Source organism: Pholcus phalangioides, unplaced genomic scaffold (genome assembly GCF_987345545.1).
Source record: "Pholcus phalangioides strain wild (caught in Gottingen) unplaced genomic scaffold, Ppha-v1.0 ptg000014l_1, whole genome shotgun sequence".
Lineage (NCBI taxonomy): Eukaryota > Metazoa > Arthropoda > Arachnida > Araneae > Pholcidae > Pholcus > Pholcus phalangioides.
The window spans coordinates 19,444,687-19,469,599 of record NW_028301607.1 but is presented as its reverse complement, the minus strand read 5'-3'; the positions used below and the strand labels follow the sequence as shown (position 1 = coordinate 19,469,599).

The 24,913-nt window shown below is 40.1% G+C and overlaps 1 long non-coding RNA gene across 2 annotated transcripts in view; it reads left to right on the top strand.

Annotated features, from left to right (window-relative positions):
* LOC149078235 (uncharacterized) overlaps window positions 1–24,913 on the top strand; it is a 233,927-nt gene that overhangs the window by 57,891 nt on the left and 151,123 nt on the right. The window contains exon 4 of one of the 2 annotated variants that reach the window (XR_016193911.1): window positions 21,287–21,452. This is a non-coding gene — a long non-coding RNA (uncharacterized LOC149078235). Of the gene's footprint in view, window positions 1–21,286; window positions 21,759–24,913 lie in introns of those variants that run through there. The other variant, XR_016193910.1, reaches the window with a different exon arrangement.

Sequence of the window (24,913 nt, the reverse complement as noted above, 5' to 3'; positions counted from 1 at the left end):
AGGAGCAGAGAAGGTCTCAGAGATATGGCTGAGAACTCAACATGAAGTTATTAAATAGTAATTCATGAAAGTTCAAGTTAAAGCAGAATTGAAACTCGCCATGGATTTAGGTGTTTAGTGTAATTGAGAAAATTTACCAGGTTGTAAATGCTGGGAGCATTAACAACTTCACTTATTGTCACCTGATGATCAGCGAAGTAGTTCCTTCTCGGGATAGAGAAGGCGGGACATCGTCCCACATAGTGGAGTGGAGTTTCGTCTTCTTCTCCACACGCAGGACAAATAGGCGAATCTGTATAGCCACAGTTGTGTAGGTGTTTCGCTAGGTTAGCATGACCAGTAATGATCTGTATAACCTGTCGAATTTGTTTCCTGTTCAATGTGATAAGTTTTTTGACAATATTCGGATGGGTTCCCAAGGCAGCCTGTCTGTAGTCCTGCCTTGAGTTCCATTGCTGCATGTGTCTTCTATCCATTGTTTGACATCTCCTTTGATGGTTGACATCGAAACAGGATAGAAAGGTTCAGGTCCAGATAGCCAAGTTATTCAGCATGTCAGTGCAGTATTTTACACATAGTTGAAACTTGAGGAAGTTGTCAAGAGCCAATAGTGCTGCTTGGCTGTCAGAGAAGATAACAATTTGTTTGCCATGATACCTTTTGGGAATCAGACTTTCAGCCAGTATGGCTATTGCTAATACTTCAGCTTGAAAGACTTTACAAATGTATCTTATGGTAGTCGTGATCCACTCCAAAGATGCGGAAAATTGCTCCAGTATCAGTAATCCTAGATCCATCGGTGTAACACTCAATAACTCCTGTTGAGATGTTATCAATTATGTGAGCAACTTCATTTCTCCTGAGTATGTGGATAGTGAAGCATTTAGTAAAATTTTTTGTTTCGGAACAGGAGTCTTTTGGCATTAGTAGAGAGGGGATCTCTACTTTTCCCAGTAGACAGCTGTCAAGATGATTCTTGAAAGAAGGTTTGTATCCCATATATGATCGATTGCACCATGTACCATTTCTTTCCATCCTATACATAGTTTTAAACGCTTCTCCTTGTTGGTACCATCTCAGAGGTGGTATCTTAAGAGTAGCTTCAAGGGCGATGGAAGGAGAGCTGGATAAGGCTCCCGTAATAAGAATGCAAGCTAGTCTTTGCACTTTTTGTAGGACAGTTTCATAAGAGGTCTTTGATAATGCCTGATGCCATACCACACAACCATAGCTCAGCATTGGGCGTGCAATAGCAGTATAAATCCACTGAGTGGTTTTAGGGTTTAAACCCCATGTTTTGCCAATGATTCTTTTGTACAGCATAAGTGGCCCGTAAATATTAGTGGCCCGTTTAGCTCGTTCTTGAATATGGGATTTCCAGGAGAGCTTAGAATCCAAATGACATCCAAGGTATTTCACTCTGTCACATATGGTTAATTCTTGTCCCTTGAGGGTTAAGTTTCCAATTTCCCATTTTCTGTTCCATGTGAAAATCACAATTCTGGTTTTTTCCGTGGAAAATGTTAGTTGGTGTTTGTCACCCCATCTGCTGACAGAGTTTAAAATTTGTTGAGCAAGAATCCTTATTGTGGATAAATCATGCCCTTGAATGAGCATGACTAAGTCGTCTGCATATGCCTATGTATATCCTGGTCCTTTCATTAGATCAGGGAGCTGAAGACCATGTTCCATAGAAAGGGAGAAAGGATTCCTCCTTGCAGACATCCTCTTCTGATAGCTCTTTCAGCTTGGGCATCAAGAACACGAGCAGTGATTGTTTGGTTCCTGAGCATGTGATCAATCCATCTAGTTAACATAGGTGAATGTTGAAATCTATTAGTGCCTTACATACAGAGTCAAAAGTAATGTTGTCAAAGGCTCCAACAATGTCCAGAAAAATACCAACAGCAAATTGTCCATTGATAATTGTGTTTTTAATTCTCCAAATCAGTTGATGCAGTGTCAGTGGAAAACCCTGTATTAAAACCATGCTGGTTCACATTAATCTTACCCATTAAGAGAGGAATATCTTGAAGATGCCAGAGTATCAGTTTTTCTAGTAACTTTAGCTGGAAAGAAGATAATGTAATCATTCTGAAGGATGATGATTTATAATAGGTGTCTTTTCCTGGTTTTCGTAGGAAGACACCTCTGGAGCTCTTCCATACTTTGGGTATATATCCCAAAACTAGGCTGGTTTTGAAGAGGCGAATCAGCTCAATGCCTATAACTTCCCATCCTATTTGTATAAAGATGGGATATATTCCATCTGTGTCTGGTGACTTGAAGGGAGAAAATCCTCTCAAGGCTTCGGTACATTTGTCATATTCAACTATCATGTTGGCTATTGAGGTGTCTACTGGTTCCAGGATGGGCCTTGCCTGTACACCACAGTCTGGTTCCGTTCGTCCACCTAGGTGATAGTCCAAAAGACATTCCAGCGTCTCCACTGGACTGGTAGTATAGTTACCATCTGGTCGCTCTATAACATTAATTTTATCATAGGAATTCTTTTTGATCAATTTGGTAACCTTGGCAGTTTCTGACAGTGAATTCATCTCTGTACAGAACTTCTTCCAAGAACTATTTTTCACTTTTCTGATTTCTTTCTTGTACTTTCTTTGAACTTCCTTATAGTAAGTCCAATTCGATTCAAGTTTAGTCCTAACAGCCTTCCTTGTTTCTTTACGGAGGAGTTCAAAATCTTTAGTCCACCAATTTTTTGAGTAGACTCTAGATTTGTCAGGCTTGAGTGGACACGCCTGATTTGCTGAGTTCCTGATCACCTCTGTCAGAATAGTAGCACGGTGGTCCAAGTCATCTACTGTTAAGATCTCGTCACCGGGGTTGGTGAGAGTGTTGAGCTGGCTTTCCAGGTTTCTTTTAAAAAGATCCCAGTTTGTGTTCTTAAAATTCCGAAAAAAAGTGGGAGTAAATGTTGCTTCATAGTAGAAGTTTATGAACATATGATCAGATAAGGAGGGTTCATCACTGACCCTCCATCCCTTGATCGTGTTTGCAATATCTATTGAGACCAGGGTCAGATCAATAACTTCTTTCCGATTACGTGTACGGAAAGTTGGTGTGTGTCCCTGGTTAGCCCAAACCAGATTTGTTTTCATGAGAAGCTCTAGTAATGTTTTTCCTCTTTGATTTATGTCTGAGCTGCGCCACGCTGTGTGGTGAGCATTGGCATCACATCCAAATTTCATACTTATATTGTGATGTTCACAGTATTCCACCAGTTCACAGAACATTTGCGGAATTTTGAGATCATAGGCCATATGGACTGAACAGATCATAATAGGGTGTGATTCTTGTTTAGTCCCTTACCCTTTATCAGAACTGCAACAACGTCTTCTGATGTGAATTGTGGCAGTGCCCAGGCATGGATACTTTTGGCAAGGTATACACATGCTCTTGGATGAAACCCCGTTCCTTTCTTAACGAAGAGTTGGGAGTTGGGTAGATGGTCCATAATCATCCCGTTTCTGACCCATGGTTCTTGAATCAGAGCTACAAAATGATTATGGTTGCGAAAGGAAGCTGCAAGATTGTAGGATGCAGCCTTGCTATGTTGTAAATTTATCTGCCTAAATAACATTGGCAAGGTATGTTACAAAATGTACTTACCAGTGGGTAAAATAATACCACTCGGTGCATAGGTTTAACCAAAGCGATTGTAGGATGTCCTAAGATAGATCAGAGTCGGACCCAGTGTTATACTCCAGGTCCAACACCACTTCCATCTCTGGGTCGTTGTCCTTAATTGCATCTAAAGGTCTGGGTGTAGACCCCGTTTCATCAGCGGGTGCTGTCTGTTGTTCTGCCTGCGCAGTTGTTGGCTTCTCAGGCCGCTGAGTAGAAATTGTTGGCCTGTGCTGTCGAGATGGCTCTCTGAATGTGACAGCACTGAAGCCACAATGCACAGTAAAAGATCTGGTGGAAAGCCACTCCACCATCGCTTGTTCCACCCCGATCACGAGGGTATTACCCCCATTTCCCAGGATGACAGCTCGCAGGTGATATTGTCCAGGCACCAGATCATCATTGCATTTACTGAGTAGTTTAAGGGATTTGTTAGGATCCCTTTCTCCAGGAATTCAGACAAAGAATTTTTTCATTGGTGGTCTATCACCAGGTCCTGGGGCAAGGTACCCAGTGTGACCATCAACGTTTGGTGGACGTGGTAAACCGTTGATTACTGTTTTCAACCACTCCAGGGTGGTCTGGTCTCTGTATATAATGTGAAGACCTTCTGTTCACGTTCTTGTGGTGTGATTTTCAGGATGGGTCTGGTAACTAGCATTGAACGAACCATCGATAATTAAGGAGAATTCAAGATGAAATTAACTGAATTTATTGAAACATGAGAGGGAAAACGATACATGAGCCGCGTTGTTGTCGGCTTGATCACCGAGATGATACTGAATTGCGCGCGCAGCCATCAAAGGCAACGGCCGCTTGCTAATGGCATGCTGCTGTCATCTAGGGGCGCCAACATGCTGCCCACCTTGAAACATCGTTTCAATACTGACATGTTTACATGAAATACAAGAACAGCTGCATGTGAATAATTATAAAAAAAAGAAATATATGTGCAAATTGTATAGATGCGCAGAAACATATGCTATGTGTACATGAAATCCAAAAAATGTGATATATGATATGACGATGAAAATTCAAAATACAAGAAAAAACATGATATATAAGATAAAAACATCGAGCCGTCATACTAGTTGTCAACTGGCAGACGACAAAGTTTTTGTACATTTCTCTTAAATGTCCCATCCTTGGACTTGATAGAGACAACTCTCACGATCCCGTCGGATCCCAGAAACAACTCGGTCACTCGACCAAGTCTCCACTGCAAGGGTGGTACACGATCTTCTTTCACTAGAACGAGATCACCCAGAGTGAGATTTTCTTTTGGTTTCGACCACTTGCTTCTATGCTGTAGCTGAGTAAGATACTCAGCTCTCCAAAGATTCCAGAAATGTTGCAGAAGGCGCTGTACCAACTGCCAACGGGTGAGACGATTGAATTTTGTTTGTGTGAAGTCTGGCTTGGGCAATGCTGTCAACGGACCATTTATGAGAAAGTGACAGGGAGTGAGAGCAGACACATCATTTGGATCATTTGAAAGTTCACAGAGAGGACGAGAATTGAGACATGCCTTAATCTGTGACAACAAGGTATACAGCTCTTCGAATGTTAGCTGTATGTTGGAAGTGATTCGCCTGAGATGGCATTTCACGGCTTTCACTCCAGCTTCCCAAAGACCTCCCATGTGAGGAGATGCTGGAGGATTGAAATGCCAGTTTACTCGGACATCGGTGAGATGACTGGAAGCACGTTCGTTATGAGTGCGAGATGAAAAGAGACGAGCAAACTCTCTCAGCACCTTGTCAGCTTTCACGAAGTTAGTTCCACAGTCACTGTATATATCACTCGGCTTTCCTCTCCTGGAAATGAATCGTTTCAGAGTGGCGATGAATGCCTCTGTTGACAAGTCATTTACAACTTCACAATGCACAGCTTTGGTTGAGAAGCATACGAAAAGTGCCAGGTATGCCTTGCATGGTTTTGCTCGAGATGCCTTTGACATCCTGATGGTGAAAGGTCCTGCATAATCGACAGCACAGTGAAGAAATACCTGAGATGGTGTTACTCTTGCTGCCGGTAGGTAGCCCATGATTTGAGGAGCTGTTGCGCCACGATAGCAAACACAGGTTATGCATTTTCTCACAAATTGCCGGATGACACTTCTTCCAGAAACAATCCAGAATTGCTGTTGGATGAACTGGAGAAGTCGAGGTCCAGCATGCAAATGCATTGTATGATAATGCTGGATAATCAACTGCGTAAAATGATGCTCTTTTGGAAGAAGAATTGGATGTCGGTGACTTCTCAACCAAATGTGCATGTCGCAATCTTCCGCCCACCCTGATAATTCCATCATCGCCGATAAATAGATTCAACCAGAATATATTGTAGTTTGAAGGTAGAGTTCCTGATTTTCTCAATGATGACAATTCTGATTTGAATTCTACTTCTTGAACTCTCCTGACTCATATACATAATGCATGTTTCAACTCTTGAGTGGTAAGAAACCTTGTGCTCCTTTCAGGTGCAGCAAGTTTGCAGTTGTCTATGAATCAGAATACATGTGCCGTGACTCGCTGAAGAGAAGTAAGTGAGGAAAACCTGCTGATAATTTCCATGTCATGTGCAATACCAACAAACACAGATTGGTTGCAAGAAACGTTTTTCTTCTCTTCAGTCGAAACTTCATCCACAGAGCTTCACAACACAGGTTTGTCTGCTAGCTGACCTGGCTTGGAAAGAAACTCTGGACCATACCACCATAGGGGAAATACCTTCAATTTGTTGGCCGGTATTCCTCGTGACGCACAATCAGCGGGATTGTTGGTTCCATCAATGTGATTCCAATGACCCCCAGGGAGGAGCTCATGAAATTTTGTCACTCGATGAGCCACAAACGTCTTCCACCTGCTTGGATGTGAAGAGAGCCAAGCGAAAACTATTGTAGCGTCAGTCCAGCACCATATGTTTGTGTTGACTAGACGTAGTGCATTGCATGTAAACTTGATGAGTCTTGCAAGCAGCACTGCAATTCCTTATCCCAAGACAGTTCAGCTTTCCACATTTCTTGCATTAGAATTTTGACTTTGATTACAACAGGTGCCAGCCATCGAAGTGGGTCAAACACCTTGGAGATGTGTGATAGAACAGAGCGCTTGGTCCACTGTTGCATATTTACCGGTGGTGATTTTGAATTGAAAACAAATACATCATTCTTTGGCTTCCATAAAATGCCCAAAGTTTTGATGTCCGTCTCTATTTCAAACATGGTACTTGTCGCACGAAAGTCATCCAGTAGAGATACAGGAACGTCTTCTTCATTTGATGCCCACTTTTTTATGACAAATCCACCGTTTTGAAGAAGTTTAACGATTTCCCGCTGAATGTAAATAGCTTGCTCGACTGAATGTGCTCCAGTGAGTAAATCGTCTACATAAAAATCCTGCTTGACTATGGCAGAAGCTCTGGAAAACTCATCTTTTTCATCCTCGGCCAACTGTTGAAGGCAATTGGTAGCTAAGTAAGGTGCTGATGCAATTCCGTACGTCAGTCAGCAATTGATACTCCTTGATGAGTATGTCTGGTGATTCTCTCCACAAGATTGTTTGGTACTTCGCGTCGTCCGGATGAATAAGTACCTGACGATACATTTTGACAATATCTCCTGTCATTGCGACCTTGTGAGTTCGGAAGCGGAAAAGAAGTGTGGCAATATCATCTTGCAATATTGGTCCAACCATCAGCTTATCATTCAGTGACAACCCCCATGAGGATTTTGCTGAAGCATCAAAAACCACACGAAACTTGGCTTGATTCTCAAGCTTCATAACTGCGTGGTAAGGTAGGTAGTACTTGTCTTGATTGTCACTAGTCACCTCCAGCTGTTTCATGTGTCCCAGAGTCTCATACTGTTGCATGAACTCACGATACATTCTCTGAGCTTCTGGCTGGTGTCTCCAACGCCTTTCATTTTGTAGAAGTCGTGTCTCAGCTACATCTCTGGATGATGACAATTTTCCATCGATGTTCTTGAAAGGAAGCCTGACGACGAAGAATGAAGTTTGTGGGACTTCTTCCAATTCCCAGAACTTGTTGAGATCGAAGTTTGTACTCTGTACGAGAAGTGTTGTTGAAACAGGTCTCTGTATGTCTGTGGTATGTGGGTCATTCCATGTCAAATCACCCAGCCATGACACCCATAGTCTCAGATTTCAATGATTTTTTTTCTATTTGTTGCATTTACCATCCTTATTAACCGTGTGAAATATTATTTGCATATCTCTAGAACTTTTTGAGAAAAAAAATGTTGAAATTTATCAAAAACTGATGCAGGTGACTTTTCCGAGGCTCAATTTTTAAGCGGCATTGTTTGAGAAAATAAATCGTAACTTTTTCAATTTTCAGTATATTCAAATGAAATTTTCACTAAAGTGTTTACAAAAACAAACAGAATATGAATAAAAATAATTCATACACTTACATTTGAAATTTACATGCAAAAAAATTATGTAAACTTTGTTTTTGTGGAATTTTTCGTTAGAAATAATACAATTTTTCAAACATATTTTTAGACCAGAGGCACAGCAGTTACCAAAACAACTTTTATTTTAAATTTCTCCTAAATATATGAAGCAAAATATTGGAGAAAAAAACATAATGGTTTTTTGACCGTTAATATGTTTATTCTGGCTCGCAACACAAAATTCATCGAAATAAGACTGGATCGTTCCGATTTCAAATCATTCAACTAGATACTGAAATGCAACCCATCATCCCGGATTCCAATTATTATTTTTTGTTTATTGCTTCTACCATGCTTGTTGACCATGCAAAACTTCATGTACATATCTCAAAAACTTTTTGAGAAAAAAAAAATGTTTTCTAAGTTCACGAATGACGTCACTTAGGCTAACCCCATTCAAGCAATATTATTTGTGAAAATATATCATAACTTTGCAGATTTTCAATATATATTCAAATGAAACTTCCACTTAAGTGCTCACAAAAAAATGCAGATTTTGAATAGAAAAATGTAAACCTTAGAGGAAAAAAGTCATTTAAATATTATTTTTTTTATTTTTAACACAATTTTTTAAACACTTTTTTTTGGATGCACAGCATGAATTTTCAATTTTTTTTTTTAAATTTAATCCTATTAATATATTAAGAAGACTGTAGAAAAGTAAGCATTTTTTTGACAGTTAATACATTTGAGTAACAAAACACTATTGTACTTATATGACTACATTAATTATAGGCCTTATTTGTGCATTTTGACTTAATATAATGATTCATGCTGAGTAAAAAGAAATTTATATGTTATTTTTCATGTACGCTTATACATTTATTACAGTATTCACTAAATTAAGTTTAATGAGTAGTTAATGCAATAATTCAAAACAATTAATAAATTTTAAAATTCTAGGATTAAATGAATTCATGAAATAATTAGAAATGTTAATGTAATGTGTCAAATGGAAGTTGAAGAAAAAAGGTTTTGGATGAATAAAATAATTTTTCAAATTAAACCTTCATGTTCAGATTCTTAGAAGTATTCAAATAATTAATTTCACTTTTAATTGATCTATAAATATTTCTTATGATGCAACAAAGACAAACTTTTGCAATCTGATATATTTTTGCATAAAGAATTATTTTGTATTTGATAAATCCAGATAATATTAATCATATATATTGATTAATTTTTGAAGTTTTTTAACATGCTTAATTATAAAGTTATTTTACCACAACAGTATTAAATTTTTTTTTAATTACTTGGATTTTTACAACATATATTTTAATAAACATATATTTAATGTATATGATAAATATGAAATGGTTATACTTGTGTGAAAAAAAAATCTACATTATAGTATTTAACACAGGCCTCTATATATTTTTCCCAAGAAATAATTTAGAATTGCTGATAAAAAGCCAGAATATGAGGCATTAAATCACAAAGAATGAAATAATTATCAGCTACAACCTAATTGTTGTAGCTGAGGCAGATGGGAGTAGAATTGAAAACCTAATGTATATAATGCCTGGTGGTGATGCACAAGATGTGATGTTTCTTGTTGTGATGATGATTGTAAAAAATAATAATAGCTTCTGTGAAGATATAAACTATGGCACACTGGTCTTTGTCCTTCAGAGGGCAGCTGGTGTCTTATTTAACTATAAGACTTTATCATCCCAGCAGGTGATGATAAAGTCACCGCTGCTGCTTCATTGGGAAAACTAAAACAAAAGTGTTAGAACTAAACTGCCCCCCCATCAAATGATGCAAGTCTCAATTATGATCTTGCTGAAGACAGAGAATGTGCTCCATAAAGTAGCCTACTCCAGGGTTAGCAAATTTTTCTTATCATAACACAATTTTCATTTGAGGGAAATATTTTATATCATTTTGGAATTCAAAGTAAAATGTCAGAAAAGACACTTGAAATTTATAGGGTTGGAAAAAAAACTGGATCTGACTGACATAAAAAGTGTTATGCAAAAGTGTAAAATCTGTTATCCATTACATCATTGGACCCATCGGACATCAATATTGAGGAGTGGAGCAAGTTCTGAACATTTATCTACTGCGTGTTTAAGCATCGTAGAGGTTTTTTCTCAAAGTATGAAATATATCCGAAAGCATGCTTTAATCCTTTAAAACGTCATAAGAAAAAAATAACAAAAGGTTTAAGGATAGTAAACTTGTATTTTTCATGTATAAATGAAATAAATGGTTGTACAAAAATGGGTTGTACATTCTAGGGAAAAAAATATGCCATGCCTGTAGGAACAGTGAATATAAACAACAATAAATTAGGTGAAGAAACTGAATACTGTGAAGAGATGCATAGTGATAGTAATGTAGAGAAGTAACTTGGAAAAATGTCAATTATGAAACAAGAAGCACTAGAAGAAATAAATTCATCACTACAGAACATAGAAGAGTCACCAATTAAACTTCATAGGGCAGCTCCACAGTGCAAGTCAAACAATGCCAAAAGAATTACCAGAAAATGAATCTCAAAGCACACTTAATGAATATATTAAACAGAAAGCAAATATGATTATTTTGATAAAGTTAATTAGAAATAAGACTGAATTTAACCATCACAACAAGGGGAAAACTGCAATTTTTAACTCTGGCCCTTTAAGAAAGGGAAACAAGGAAAAAAATCTGAAGAGTTCAATGTCACTGAATATGCCGTGCGAAAAGCAGGAGAGCTTTTGTAAATGAAAAAGCAAAGGTGAGCCATTGTGTTTTCATTATAAAAAGAATCAAAAATTAAATTTCAGCAATTTTTTTGCAATCTAATTTTTTAATACAAAGGTTTACATTTTCTTTCCTAGTCATAATCTACATTTTTTTGTGAGCATTTTAGTGGAAATTTCATTTGAATATATTGAAAATCTGTGAAGTTATGATATATTTTCACAAATAATATTGCTTGAATGGGGTTAGCCTAAGAGACGTCATTCATGAGGTTAGAAAACATTTTTTTTCTCAAAAAGTTTTTGAGTTATGTACATGAAGTTTTACTCGGTCAACAAGCAGGGTAACTAGCAATAAACTAAAAATAATAATTGGAATCCAGGATGATGGGTTGCATTTCAGTATCTAGTTGAATGATTTCAAATTGGAATGATCCAGTCTTATTTCGATGAATTTTGTGTTGCGAGCCAGAATAAACATATTAACGGTAAAAAAAAACGTTGTTTTTTGTCCGAGAAAAAACGTTGTTTTTTTTTCTCCAGTATTTTACTTCATATATTTAGGAGAAATTTAAAATAAAAGTTGTTTTGGTAACTGCTGTGCCTCTGGTCTAAAAATATGTTTGAAAAATTGTATTATTTCTAACGAAAAATTCCACAAAAACAAAGTTAACATAATTTTTTTGCATGTAAATTTCAAATGTAAGTGTATGAATTATTTTTATTCATATTCTGTTTGTTTTTGTAAACACTTTAGTGAAAATTTCATTTGAATATATTGAAAATTGAAAAAGTTACGATTTATTTTCTCAAACAATGCCGCTTAAAAATTGAGCCTCGGAAAAGTCACCTGCATCAGTTTTTGATAAATTTCAACATTTTTTTTCTCAAAAAGTTCTAGAGATATGCAAATAATATTTCACACGGTTAATAAGGATGGTAAATGCAACAAATAAAAAAAAATCATTGAAATCTAAGACTATGGGTGTCATTTTGGCATTTTGCCGGGTGATTTGAAATGGAATGACCCATGTACCTTCCCCGAGATGACCCAGCCAAACACTGTCTCAAGGGCATGAAGTGAACCATCATGAGATGCTACTCGTCCAGGCAACAACAGTTTTCCAAAAACATCTGCACCCAAAAGTACATCCACAGGACCAGTACGGAAACAATGTTTATCTGCTAGTTTCAAGTTTTTGAACTGTGTCAACCCCCTTGAAGAAATATTTGTTTGCAGCAAATTGCATGTTATTTTAGGCAACACAAAAGCATTAATCAGTTCAGTCGATTCGTTGTCACATGAAGATATGTTGAAATGAACCAGTCCTCTTACCTTGCCAAGCTTGGTTGACGATAATCCAGAGAGATTCAAGTTGCAATTATGTCGTCGGAGACCTAGTGTTTGAACGCATGCCTCCCGGATGAAACTTCATTGGCTTCCGGAGTCGAGAAGTGCCCTGAATGTGTGAGCTTCACTTATTTTGTCGAATCCTTTGACGATGGCTATCGGCAAGATGACATAACTGGAAGTCGACGTCTTCCTCGTACGCGACAACTGTGATGAAAAGACTGAAGTCGTTTTGACAGTTGTTGTGGTATCGACATCCGCTTCATGGAGTAGTGTGTTGTGTGAACCGTTGCATTTTTTGCAGTGTCCTGCAGAGCAACTCCGAACCATATGTGATGATCCCAAACAGTTGAAACAACGTCGAAGCTTTTCGACCGTTGCTTTTCTAGCTGAAACACTCTGGTCGAAGAATTTCGAACATCTGAAGATGAGGTGGTTTCCTTTGCAAACCACACATGTGCTAGAAACACCATGATTTATCAACACCGATTTTCGTTATTCGAATGAATTCGTCGGGTGACCTTGCGTCTTCGACTTGGCTGAACCTGATGATTTGCTTGTGCTGACCACTGCAAGAGCGCGAGCTCGATTCGTCGATGAATTCCCGCCGTTCACTGAAAGTGAAAAGTTTCTTATCCCCTTGCGAATAAAGAGACCACTGGCGCAAAGATTCCGGATCCAGTTTCTTGGACAGGAAGTAGATCAGGATACTGTCCCAATGTTGCTCTGGTTGCTGGAGCGATTGCAGAGCTTCCAAGCACTGATTTGTGGTATCTAGAAGCCAACGTAGGCATGTTGCTGACTCATGTGCGATGTTTGGTTGCGAAAACAGCTTGTCCAGACTTGCCTGAACAATCTAAGTTTCATTGTTGAACCGATCGTACAAAAGCGCCCATGCTTTGCCGTAATTGCTCCCTGCGAGCGGGATCGTGTGAATCACTTGAGCGGCGTTTCCCTTGACACATAGTTTCAAATATTGTAACTTTTGAATGTCATTTAAACTTTTATTTTGATCGATAGTCGTTGTGAACATATCGCGAAATGGCAACCAATCGTTAAGTTCGCCACTGAACGAAGGCAGTTCAATTTTCGGTAAGCGCTCGGAACTAGCTTCTGAATTTACAGTACCTGATTGTTTCGTCGATCCTGATGCCTAGGCCATGCTGAAGCGAAGATCGGCGATCCGACTCGCCGAATTCCGCTTTGTGGGCTTCCAGATGTTCATCCATTGACAAGATGATGATTTCATCATGCAAGACGTTGAGCTCTGTCCACAGTTCTTTGGCTTGATCTTGATAGATTTCCAACTGATGCCGTGGGAGATCATCGCTGTTGAGCTTCGGCTTGATGATGTTGCAAAGCCGCGTGATCTTGCCTTTTACCGAGCTTCGTTTCTTTACCAAAGATTCCATCTCAAGACCGTTGTCGCTGGTTGCGTTTTTCTTCCCGGATTTCGGCACCATAAATAATCACGATCTTGTGGCGTGATTTTCAGGATGGGTCTCTAGTAACCAGCATTGAATATTCCGCTGAACGAACCATCGATAATTAAGGACAATTCAAGATGAAATTAACTCAATTTATTGAAACATGAGAGGGAAAACGATACATGAGCCACGTTGTTGTCGGCTTGATCACAGAGATGATACTGAATTGCGCACTCAGCCATCGAAGGCAACGGCCGCTTGGTAACGGCATGCTGCTGCCATCTAGGGGTGCCAACACCTTTCTCCCCAAAGATGGGTAGATCAACGTGAGGGTAAATACCCCCAGTGTCCTCCAGCATCTGGTCCTCCACCGAGTTGGTAATGTGAGACGCATCAGCTGGAGTCGGTTTCCTTTCTGGATCCTTAGCCTGGACCCTGAGGGTGAGGCCTTTCTTGGTAGCCCTGCTGTAGGAAGAGTCCTTGCAAGGCTTCGTGAAATTTGATTCTGGCATGTCGCCAGGGACCCTTCCACGCTTGCGAGGAATGGCCCCCTTTGTCTGTGAGGCCTCGACAGTGCCCGATGCAATTCCCGAGGGCCCGGGCGTGACGGATTTGATGGTCGTTCGTGAGCCACTTGTGTGGTTTTGTTATTCGTAATCGTCACATAAGATAACTCTGAGGTGCCATTGGTTAGCATGTCTGTTTTAAGGCATAACTAGGTTCATGTGTATGTTATTGACGACTGCCGTTGTCTATGAAAAAAAATTCATGAACATAATATGCAGGCCATTCTAATCGTTGTATCCTTCGGGTGTAATGTAACTCCAGGAGGTGTTACATCAGCGGTGTTCAACATTCAGTAAAGTGTTGGCCATTTCATTGATTTCTAAATGTGTCGCGGGTCACTTAAGCTGACCTGTAAATATGTCTGGGTCAATTGACTACTCTGGAACTGTGCCGCGGTGATCTGTAAATTTTCAGCGGGTCACCTAAATGATCTGGGAATGTGCTATATATACTTAAAGAGCTGGTGGCAGATGACAGCACTACACATATAACAAGCATTACACAGAAACGAAACTTCACGCCAGGTTTCACTACACGTACACTCCAACATGTATCAATTCGTTAGAGGTTCCGCAGAGGAATATGGACTATTTACATGTCTGATTTAGTAATAGTAGTATACTTAGGGCCGTCCGTATTCACCGACATGGTTTAAACTGTAGTCACAATTTTTTGATAAGAGATCAATATCAAAACCTGATTCAACCTCAAATTCATGGTTAAAAACCAGAATTTAACCAATCCCTGTCGATCTCTTATCAAAAAATTGTGACTACAGTTTGAACCATGTCGGTGAATACGGCCCTTAAAGAATGTGAAACCGTGATGCAGGTTACTTAAGTGATCTTTTAAAAGTTCCATGGGTCAATTGAGTGCTCTGGAATTGTGCTGCAGCGATCTGTAAATATCCTGTGACATATTTACTGATCACAGGGTTCGCACATCCTTACAAACTCCTTAAATACTCCTAACTTTTCATTTCCTTCTGGAAGGGCCCTTATAACTCCTTACTTTTTGCAGCCATCCCTGAAAAAGTCTCTTTTTTTTCTCTGAAGGGATGATCTTTCTTAGAATAGGCATTCCCCATGGAGATGAATAGCATTGCCTAGAAAAATAAGAGGAAGCTTCCCCCGAATATAAAGAGGAAGAAAAGAGAAAAAAAACTGTTCTCTTCCTTTGTAATAGGAAATGTGAAAGCAGGGGATGTGATTGTAACATCCAATGGTTGTGCATACCTGCCAACCGTTACGATTTTGTAAATTAATACGATTATACGCTTTTGCTTCTAAAAATGTGATTTTTCACCGAATCGCTAGTTTTGACGTGTTTTCCTGCGTATGTCGCAAACTGGTCAGCGTTGGAAATCGATTGTCCGTAGAACAACATCACTCCGCTGAACCAGTAGCCGAAAATTCCCCCATGCCCAGTGGTGAGAAAGTTTTTTCAAGTTTTTACTTATGCGGCGAAACGATGTCTCGAACCTCCTATATTACGCAGTATACAGAGTGCAGACCTCGCAGCCTTTCTATTTTTCCTACTTTCGCCGCAATCGTCTTTTTTTTTACTGCAATTCTCTCCTACTATTCCTATTTTATCCCTCCTTTCCATTTGCGTACAGCCAACATCTCACTACGAAAATTCCGAGAAACCGCAAAATGTCACTGCTTTCCGCAGTTTTTTTTACGTGTTTTATTCACATTACAACTCGCTACTGAAAAAGAAAAAATCCAGTGGGGAAAGCGAATCTGTTTCGCAGATTGGTTGCCGTAAATAAAAAGGCAAAAAAAAGAGGAACGGGCTCTATCCACACACAAGAGATTCTATGAGAGAGAATGGGTTTCTCTCTCCTGGGATCCTGTAACGAGCGTTCATCCCTGAAGCCAGGTTTTCCTAGGAGTATGCTTTTTGCGCCGCATGAACCTATCTGGATCATTTCGTGTCGGCAGAAATGAGTTACATAATGACGTTACGCATTTGCGTTTTCCAAGCGTGGCGCATTGGCTCAGGACGGTGTAAAGCGCTGTCGTGAGCCGTATTGCGCTCTGTAGGAAAACAGTCGTACTGCTTTTCCTATTGATGAATAGTCGGCATGTCGCGCTGGGTGATTCACGTTGCGCGGGCATAGAAAACCTGCTAGTAAAACCCGGCTTTTAAAAGTGACAGCCCGAGCCACGTCTGGTTACGGGGGGGGGGGGGGGATGAGCCGCTATAGCTGAACCCACTTTTTTTAACCTTCAGAAAATAACTTTAGGGTATCTTTATGTTAGGGGTCATTCAAGTATTACATCAGCATGGATGGGGGATTTTCGATTTGCTGACTTGATGATGGGGGGGGGGGAAGATTCTTACGTCATCGACCACCCTTTATAAAAAATATGAAATATTCTTAATGGCGTCTTACTCTGTGCGTGAAAAACGAGTAAAACTTTTCACTAGTTTGTGGGCACCTGAACTAACATTCTCCCCCTACAGAGCCACTCTAGTGATCTTCAAATACTTAGCGGATCCAAATGCTCTGGAGCTGTGCCGCACATCATATGAGTGATCCGTGATTATGCAGCAGATCACTTAAGTAATCTGGGAATGTGCCGCGGATAACTTGAGTGATGTAGAACCGCACTGGTGACAGGGCCAATGCTCTAAAACTTTGTCACATGTCACTCAAGGGATCGCTTAATGTGCCACAGATCGCTTGAATGGTCAGGAATTGTGCCACGAGTCACTTAAGCGATCTGTAAATGTGTCACTTGGTTCATTGTTACAAAAATAGATTTAGGGGCAGGCCACATCATAACGCCAGGGCCACATTTGGTCCGCACAGGCCGAATGTTTACCGCGGGTCAAGGGCTTAGAGAGGTAGGGTCGCAATGAATTTCTTGAGCAATTTCGTGTTCTTAGCCTTCAAATAGCATTGAAATTAACAAAAATTGATTATAATAATATATAAAGATATTTTGTTTCGAAATTGTAAAAAATATTTTTACAATTCTTTTAAAAAATATTTTGTGGATTAAAAAAATAAATTTTCGATCATCCGGGGGGGGGGGGAAGCCCCCAATTCAGATTCCACCAATAAGCGTTAGGAGGAAGGGGGACAGCGCTGACAGGGGGAGGGTGAGAGTTTTGCTGACTTTTTCTGACAAGAGGGGTGAGTCAAAAATTGCTGAAAATTTGCTGACCTAGTACTTGAACAGCCCCTTATTTTAGAGCATACATGTGCTCAACAGATGGCCTAAATGTGGCCTGCCTCAAGTGGCTCCTGGCAAATTCTTACTTCAATTGAGCGGCCCGCGGCACATTCCCAGATTGTTTGAATGAGTGATTTCCGGGGGGGAGGGGGCTTTCTTTCTTTCAAACCAAGTACAACTGAGGTCTATTACCATCTATGGGCAATTTACTATCTAGGAAGTTGTGCTGGAAGTGTGTGTGTGTGCCTAGGGTTGCTGCAAATATAAATAATTTTGTAAGAAAAATCTTTGTCGGCTGTGGTTTTTATTTTGAATAATTGGAGGGGGAATGAATATCACTTGGAATTTTTATAATTTATGTGATGCTGTTATGAGTTATATTTTTGACTAATACTTGAAGGTTTTAGAACACTTTGGTGACGATAGAAAGCATTCATGTGGATTGATTATTTTATGAATTCTTATGATGCTGGGTACCAAATCAAAACTTGTAATTTTTGAACCACTTCCACATCCATATTTTTGAGAAGAGGGAAAGTTTGTTTGCAAATTAAAAATAAATTTGCATATGTGCCCCGCCCCCTTTTTTGCTGTAAAACTTGTAAGTTATGAAGTTTGCCATGACTCCTTAAAAACAGCTTGAAACTCCTTAAAAACTCCTTACTTTTCATTTTGGAAATTTTGTATGAACCCTGGATCAAGGAATGTGCCACGGGTACTTGAGTGGTCTGGAGCTCTGCTGTGAGTCATTTAAGTGATCTAGGAATGTGCCACAGGTTATTTAAGTGAAGTGGAACAGCAGCTGGGGTAACTTGGGTAATCTGAAACTGTGCCGCGGCGATCTGCGAATGTGACGCAAGCCACTTAAATGACATAAATCTGTGCCGCAGGGTCTCTTGAACGATATGGAAGTGTCGCTTGGTTCATTTTTACAAAATAAGATTTGAAGTTGTAAGCCACAACAGATGACTCCGGGCCACATTCGGCCCGTGAACAATTGGTTAAGCATGCATGGGTTACATTTTTACGGCACCTCGACAGGTTTTTTTCTTTCTTCGAAAAGAAGGGGGGGGGGTATGGATCAGGATCAATAGTTGGACTTTTCAAGTAACAGTAGCAATTTGATTAATTTCTTTCTAGTTTTGCTATTTACATTGTTTTCGATACCAAATTCTGTGGAAATGAAAGATTTTCAAATTCATTAGAACTTGAGTTTCCTAAAATATCTATAGATAATACTATAATTAAAGTATATAAGGTGTGACTCTTAATGGCACAACATCTTTAAATGCCACAATAATTCGGGAATTCCATTTTTTTCCCTCCTATTTTTTTCTCAATGGTGTTCCTATTTTTCCTACATTTTTTTTCAAATTTTCACAACGAGGCCTGTGGGTCCCACCCTCTGTTATGAATGCACCTCATACTATGTAGACACTTTCGAAAGCTCCTTTCTATAAAATGTAGGTCTTTTTCTAATTTGACAATCTCCCTGGCGATAAGTATGTCCCTGCTACTCTCGAAGTCTCTTTCCTTTTCTGACATCACCCTGTCTCTATGTAGGTTTGTGCAATCCTTTCAATAGTACCCTGGTACTTTGTAGGACCTTGCAACACTTTCGAAAGCCCCTGTCCGTGAAATGTAGGTATCTCTCTATTTTGACCTGGCGATAAGCATGTCCCTGCGCATAAGCATACCCTTTCAAACCCTCTACGTCTCGAAATTGTCTTCTCCCTATTCCCAGTATGTTGGACTCTATCTAGGTTTGTGGGAGTAACAGTCACGTCTCTGCCTAGGTTTCTGTGAGTAATGGTCAGGTCTCGGCCTATGTTTTGTAGCTTTTTTGAACTAGGTAGGTGTGTGCGACCCTTCCGACAGCTTATGTCAATTATGAACTTCGCCCATTTTTAACTTCGCCCAGCGCTGTGATGTTTTTACAAAAACTTTTGGCCCTAGGCAGCAATTTTGAGAGGACGGAAAATTTTAGGGGAAACAAAAACTATCTTTCAAAGTTATCGACTTTGGAGGTGATATAAAACTACATTTGTTTCACTGTCCCCCCCCCCCCACACACACACACACACACTCGACAGCAATTATCTACACTCTTAGTTAAAACCCTGTCCGCAGCACCCAGAAAGTGCTGCAACAAACAGATTGGGAATCACAGCCCTATAAAAATACAGTATAGTATAGTGTACATTCAATATAATTTATCTGCAAAGTATCTCTCAGCAATGCCCCCCCCCCCCCATGTCATTGAACAAGGTTTCTGGATTGAGATGTTTTGTGGGTGCCAGGAAGAGATTTCCCGATCCCCCCTCCCCATCTGTTGTGAATTTATATGGTCAAAATCGGAAAAAAATCCCTCCTTAGACACCAGCCAGGAGCACTGGGGGGGGGACCTTCCTTCATGGGGGAGCCATGTGGCTCACTCTCTGGAAATAATTGATATCTCGGTATAACCTCGACCACTGTTACCGTCAACGCGCCTATAATGTCATCCTGCTAGCTTAACAGGATTTTAAGCTTAGTTTCTTAAAATCCTATACTCGTTATTAAATCACTGCGTTAATGAACTCATATTTATTCGATACTCAGGTGTGACATTATACCGAGGTCTGACTGATGTTGAAGTGGCATCGGACTCGGAAAAGTGGTTTCTTGCAAGGAGCAGATCACCGAGATTCAGAAATAAAGCATATATGTTATATATGCTTTATTTATGCTTATCATATGTTATAAGCATATATTTGTAATTGTTTCCGCAAATATTGACCACTCATGGCCCTCACATCCTACAGCAGGGCCCCTAGGCTGGGATCTTTTGCGGGCCCATCGTGGTGAATTTATAAAGTGAAAAAAAAAAATGATGCGAATCGTCTCAGGGCACGAGCCTTGTCAGCCACACACTTGTGGGGGCCATGAACGTCTGGTGCTTGCTGGGATTGGCGTCGTTTATCCCTGGGGTTTAGAAAACCGGGTTGTGCTTAAAGCAGACCTGCTAACTCTCCCGATTTTTCATCATCCCTCCCGTCTCCGGATGTGTTAAAACTTCTCCGGATTTTGGTGGAAAATTAGTCATCGTTAAGGAAAACACCCATGGAGGACAGCCGTAGTCATTTCCATCGATCAGCCGTAAAAAAAGTCTCTGTGACCGCATTTAAGTAACTGGCTAAGACACGACTTCGTTTTCGTAGCATTTTATGGGCAATCATTTATCAGGGCATGACCTTGGTTGCCGAAATTCCTGTATAATCGTTATTGTATTCCATTGACAGCGTGCGGTAAACACGTTTTTCGGAAAAAAAATTTCCAAAATGTTTTTTTATGACCATTTTTCTGATCGAGGCTATGAGTGTCGGGGGGGGGGGTACCCCCCTAGGGAGAATCTCTGGATTTCAAAAGTTGGCACATGTGTTAAAGTGAACACCTCTCTGTCATCTTCCCTCCAATTCATATATTTAACCTCTCCCTCCTTTGATTTGCTTCCTGATGTTGAAATTCTCGGTGCTCCTCAACGCGATGTCAGAGGGCACCATGGCCATCAAAATTACTGCAATGGATATTGTTAGCAACTTACTGACTTTTTTTTCCGAAACCAAATGTTTCTATGTGAAAAATAAACATAATTTTTTGCAGACTGTACATCCTGAACACGTGCATTCAATTAACAATAATTGGATCTCTCCGCCTTTTCCTCACTTGATGAAAAGGGGGCCACTGATAAAAGCATACAATAAGTGAATTGTCAGTGGTTCAAGTCCCTTGCTATTTTTTTGAGTACATATATACAGTATACAATATTTGCCACATGAGGAAAAAACTTGTTTCTACTGCTGCACAGCCAGCCATATACTTTTGTCCAAAAACTTTCCATATCATGTGTGCGGGGCAAATTTTCTCATCTCTGTTGTATGATCAATTGCATATAGGGAATACGACCGTTTCCTACTTGCCGCTCTTAAAAGTGATCTCAAATTTGCAGTATTTCGATGAAGAAACATCATTTTGATCAAGAAAAGGACAATTACATAATATTTGTTGCCTCAAAGAATTTCGTGACACATTGATGAAGTAGATTCTGCTTCACTTCAAGGGGTAAGTCCACTTTTATCTAAATGAGTTCTTAGAATTTTATTTGTATGAATAACTAACTCTGTTTAAATGACAGAAGTTTGTTTTTCCAATGTTTTGTGGTTTTTTTTAATTCAGCAGTGGCTCCCACAAGGGTGCGCCTGGCCGATCTCTAGTCCTGGGGCCCGGGACATTTTTTTATGGTTATTATTATTTTTTCATGCTATTAAATTCACTACAAAAGGGCCCGTGAAAAGTGTGACGATGCGACATATTCGGAAGACCGTGAATATTACTGGCAGTGTTGGTTGACATGCACTCTTCATTGGTTGCGGGGGGGGGGGGGGTGGTCAAAGCCATATTGAACAGATCGGTCAGAATTAGGGGGATCTGTGGGTGCTCGATCACCCACGGAAGTTTGTGACATAGGTCCGAGCAATCCTCCATCCCCGAACTTATTCAGAAATCAAAATTTCCTCTATAAGAACAAGACAAGAATCCATAAGTTCAAAACCCTCCCGACGTCCCTGGTGTTAAGAATACGGCCTTGGTTTGGATTCAGACGCTGCTAATTTGCATAAATTCAATGTACAGGGCCCCAAACACAGACATGACCCCCCCGCCCCCGGTCACTATAGTAAAAAGTGTACTCTGCGGCCCATCTAAGATCCCAACCTGCCCTGCTTTAAGGTGAGGATTCCACGAACAAATTGTGCAGACAGAGAACTCCAATTTTCTTTGGAACCGCAGAGATATATGAGTGAGAAATGGTGAGAAAAATGTAGAATTTGAATTTGACAAAAAAGCCCAAAAACGGGAAATTTTTGTTGAAAGCGGTAAGCATGGTCACATCATATATCGAAACCAAAAGTTAGGTGGACGCAGCGAGCGATACCAATCATTTTTGACTTCCGGCATCCCTTGTAACTAAGTAGGTGTGTGCGACCCTTCTGACAGCCCCTTTCTATGTCAATTTAGTACTTCACCTATTTTTACAATGACCCTGGAACTGCTGTCCTTTCGAGAGCCCTTATTCATGAGATACTAGGTAGGTGTTTGTGCGACCCTTCTGACAGCCCCTATTAAGTGAATGTGGTACTCTGCCCATTTTTACAATATCCCTGGAACTAAATAGAGTTGTGCTACCCTTTCGGAAGCCCCTGTACATGACATTTATATTCCGGCCTATTTTTTCAATGTCCCATGGACTAAGTAAGTCCAAGTTACCATTTCAAAGACCCTACGTCTCGAATATATGCTTTACCCTTATTCTCAGCATGCTCGATTCTGTTTAGCTTTTTGAGACCCTCTACATAGCTTCTAGGGTCCCAGCCCATGTAGATACTTGGAACTACATAGGTTCATGCTACCTTTTCAGAAGCCCTTATTCATGAGATGTGTGTGCGACCCTTCCGACAGCCCCTTTCTATGTTACTTTAGAACTTCGTCCATTTTTACAATGTGCCGGGAACTAAATAGGTCTGTCTTACCCTTTGGAGGATCCCTGTCCATTAAATGTTTACAATGTCGTTGCTACCCTTTCAAACCCTCTGTGTCTTGAAATTACATCGTCCCTTTTCTTACTATGCTAAGTTTGTGTTACCCTTGAATAACTTCTGGGGTTAACATTCCAGTTTCGTCATATGTCGGTTCTTGGAACTAAGTAGGTGTGTGGTACCCTTCCGACAGCCCCTTTCTATTGGAATTTTGTACTTTGCCCATTTTTACGGTATCCGTGGAACTAGGGTCCCAGCCCATGTAGGTTTCGATAGCCCTTATTCATTAGATACTAGGTAGGTATGTGTGCGACCCTTCCAACAGCCCCTTTCTATGTGAATTTTGTACCTTGCCCATTTTTAGAATATCTCTGGAACTAGGGTCCCATATAGGAACTTAGAACTAAGTAGGTTCATGCTACCCTTCCAAGACCCCTTATTCATGAGCTACTATGTAGGTGTGTGTGTGCGACCCTTCTGACAGCCCCTATTAAGTGAATGTGGTACTCTGCCCATTTTTACAATATCTTTGGAATTTAATAGAGTTGTGCTACCCTTTTGGGAGACCCTGTACGTGACATTTATGTCCCATGGACTAAGTAAGTCCAAGTTACCATTTCAAAGACCCTACGTCTTGAATATATGCTTTACCCTTATTCTCAGCATGCTCGACTCTGTCTAGGTTTTTTGAGACCCTCCACATAACTTCTAGGATCCCAGCCCTTGTAGATACTTAGAACTACATAGGTTGATGCTACCCTTCCGATAGCCCTTATTCATGAGATACTAGGTAAGTGTGTGTGTGACCCTTCCGACAGCCCCTTTCTATGTTACTTTAGAACTTCGCCCATTTTTACAAAGTCCCGGGAACTAAATAGGTCTGTCTTACCCTTTCGAGGGTCCCTGTCCAATGAATGTTTACAATGTTGTTGCTAGCCTTCCAAACCCTCTGTGTCATGAAATTACATCGTCCCTTTTCTTACAATGCTAAGTTTGTGTGGCCCTTGAATAGCTTCTGTAGGTAACGTTCTAATCTCGTCATATGTAGGTCCTTGGAACTGAGTAGGTGTGTGCTACCCTTCAGACAGCCCCTATTAGGTGAATTTTGTACTCTGCCCATTTTTACAATATCTTTGGAACTAAATAGAGTTGTGCTACCGTTTTGGGAGACCCTGTACGTGACATTTATATTCCGGCCTATTTTTTCAATGTCTCATGGACTAAGTAAGTCCAAGTTACCATTTCAAACACCCTACGTCTCGAATATATGCTTTGCCCTTATTCTCAGCATGCTCGATTCTGTTTAGGTTTTTGAAACTCTCTACATAGCTTTTAGGGTTCCAGCCCATGTACATACTTAAAACTACATAGCTTCGTGCTACCTTTTCAGGGGCCCTTATTCATGAGATACCAGGTAGGTGAGTGTGTGACCCTTCTGACAGCCCCTTTCTATGTTACTTTAGAACTTCGTCCATTTTTACAATGTGCCGGGAACTAAATAGGTCTGTCTTACCCTTTGGAGGATCCCTGTCCATTGAATGTTTACAATGTCGTTGCTACCCTTTCAAACCCTCTGTGTCTTGAAATTACATCGTCCCTTTTCTTACAATGCTAAGTTTGTGTGGCCCTTGAATAGCTTCTGTAGGGGTTTTCTTTCAGGGTATAGCTTTCAGGGTTCCAGCCCATGTACATACTTAAAACTACATAGCTTCGTGCTACATTTTCAGGGGCCCTTATTCATGAGATCCTTCCAATCTCGTCATATGTAGGTCCTTGGAACTAAGTAGGTGTGTGATAACCTTCCAATAGCCCCTATTAGATGAATTTTGTACTCTGCCCATTTTTAGAATATTCCTGGAACTAAATAAGAGTTGTGCTATCCTTTCGGGAGACCCTGTACGTGACATTTATATTCCGGCCTATTTTTTCAATGTCCCATGGACTAAGTAAGTCCAAGTTACTACTTCAATGACCCTACGTCTCGAAATT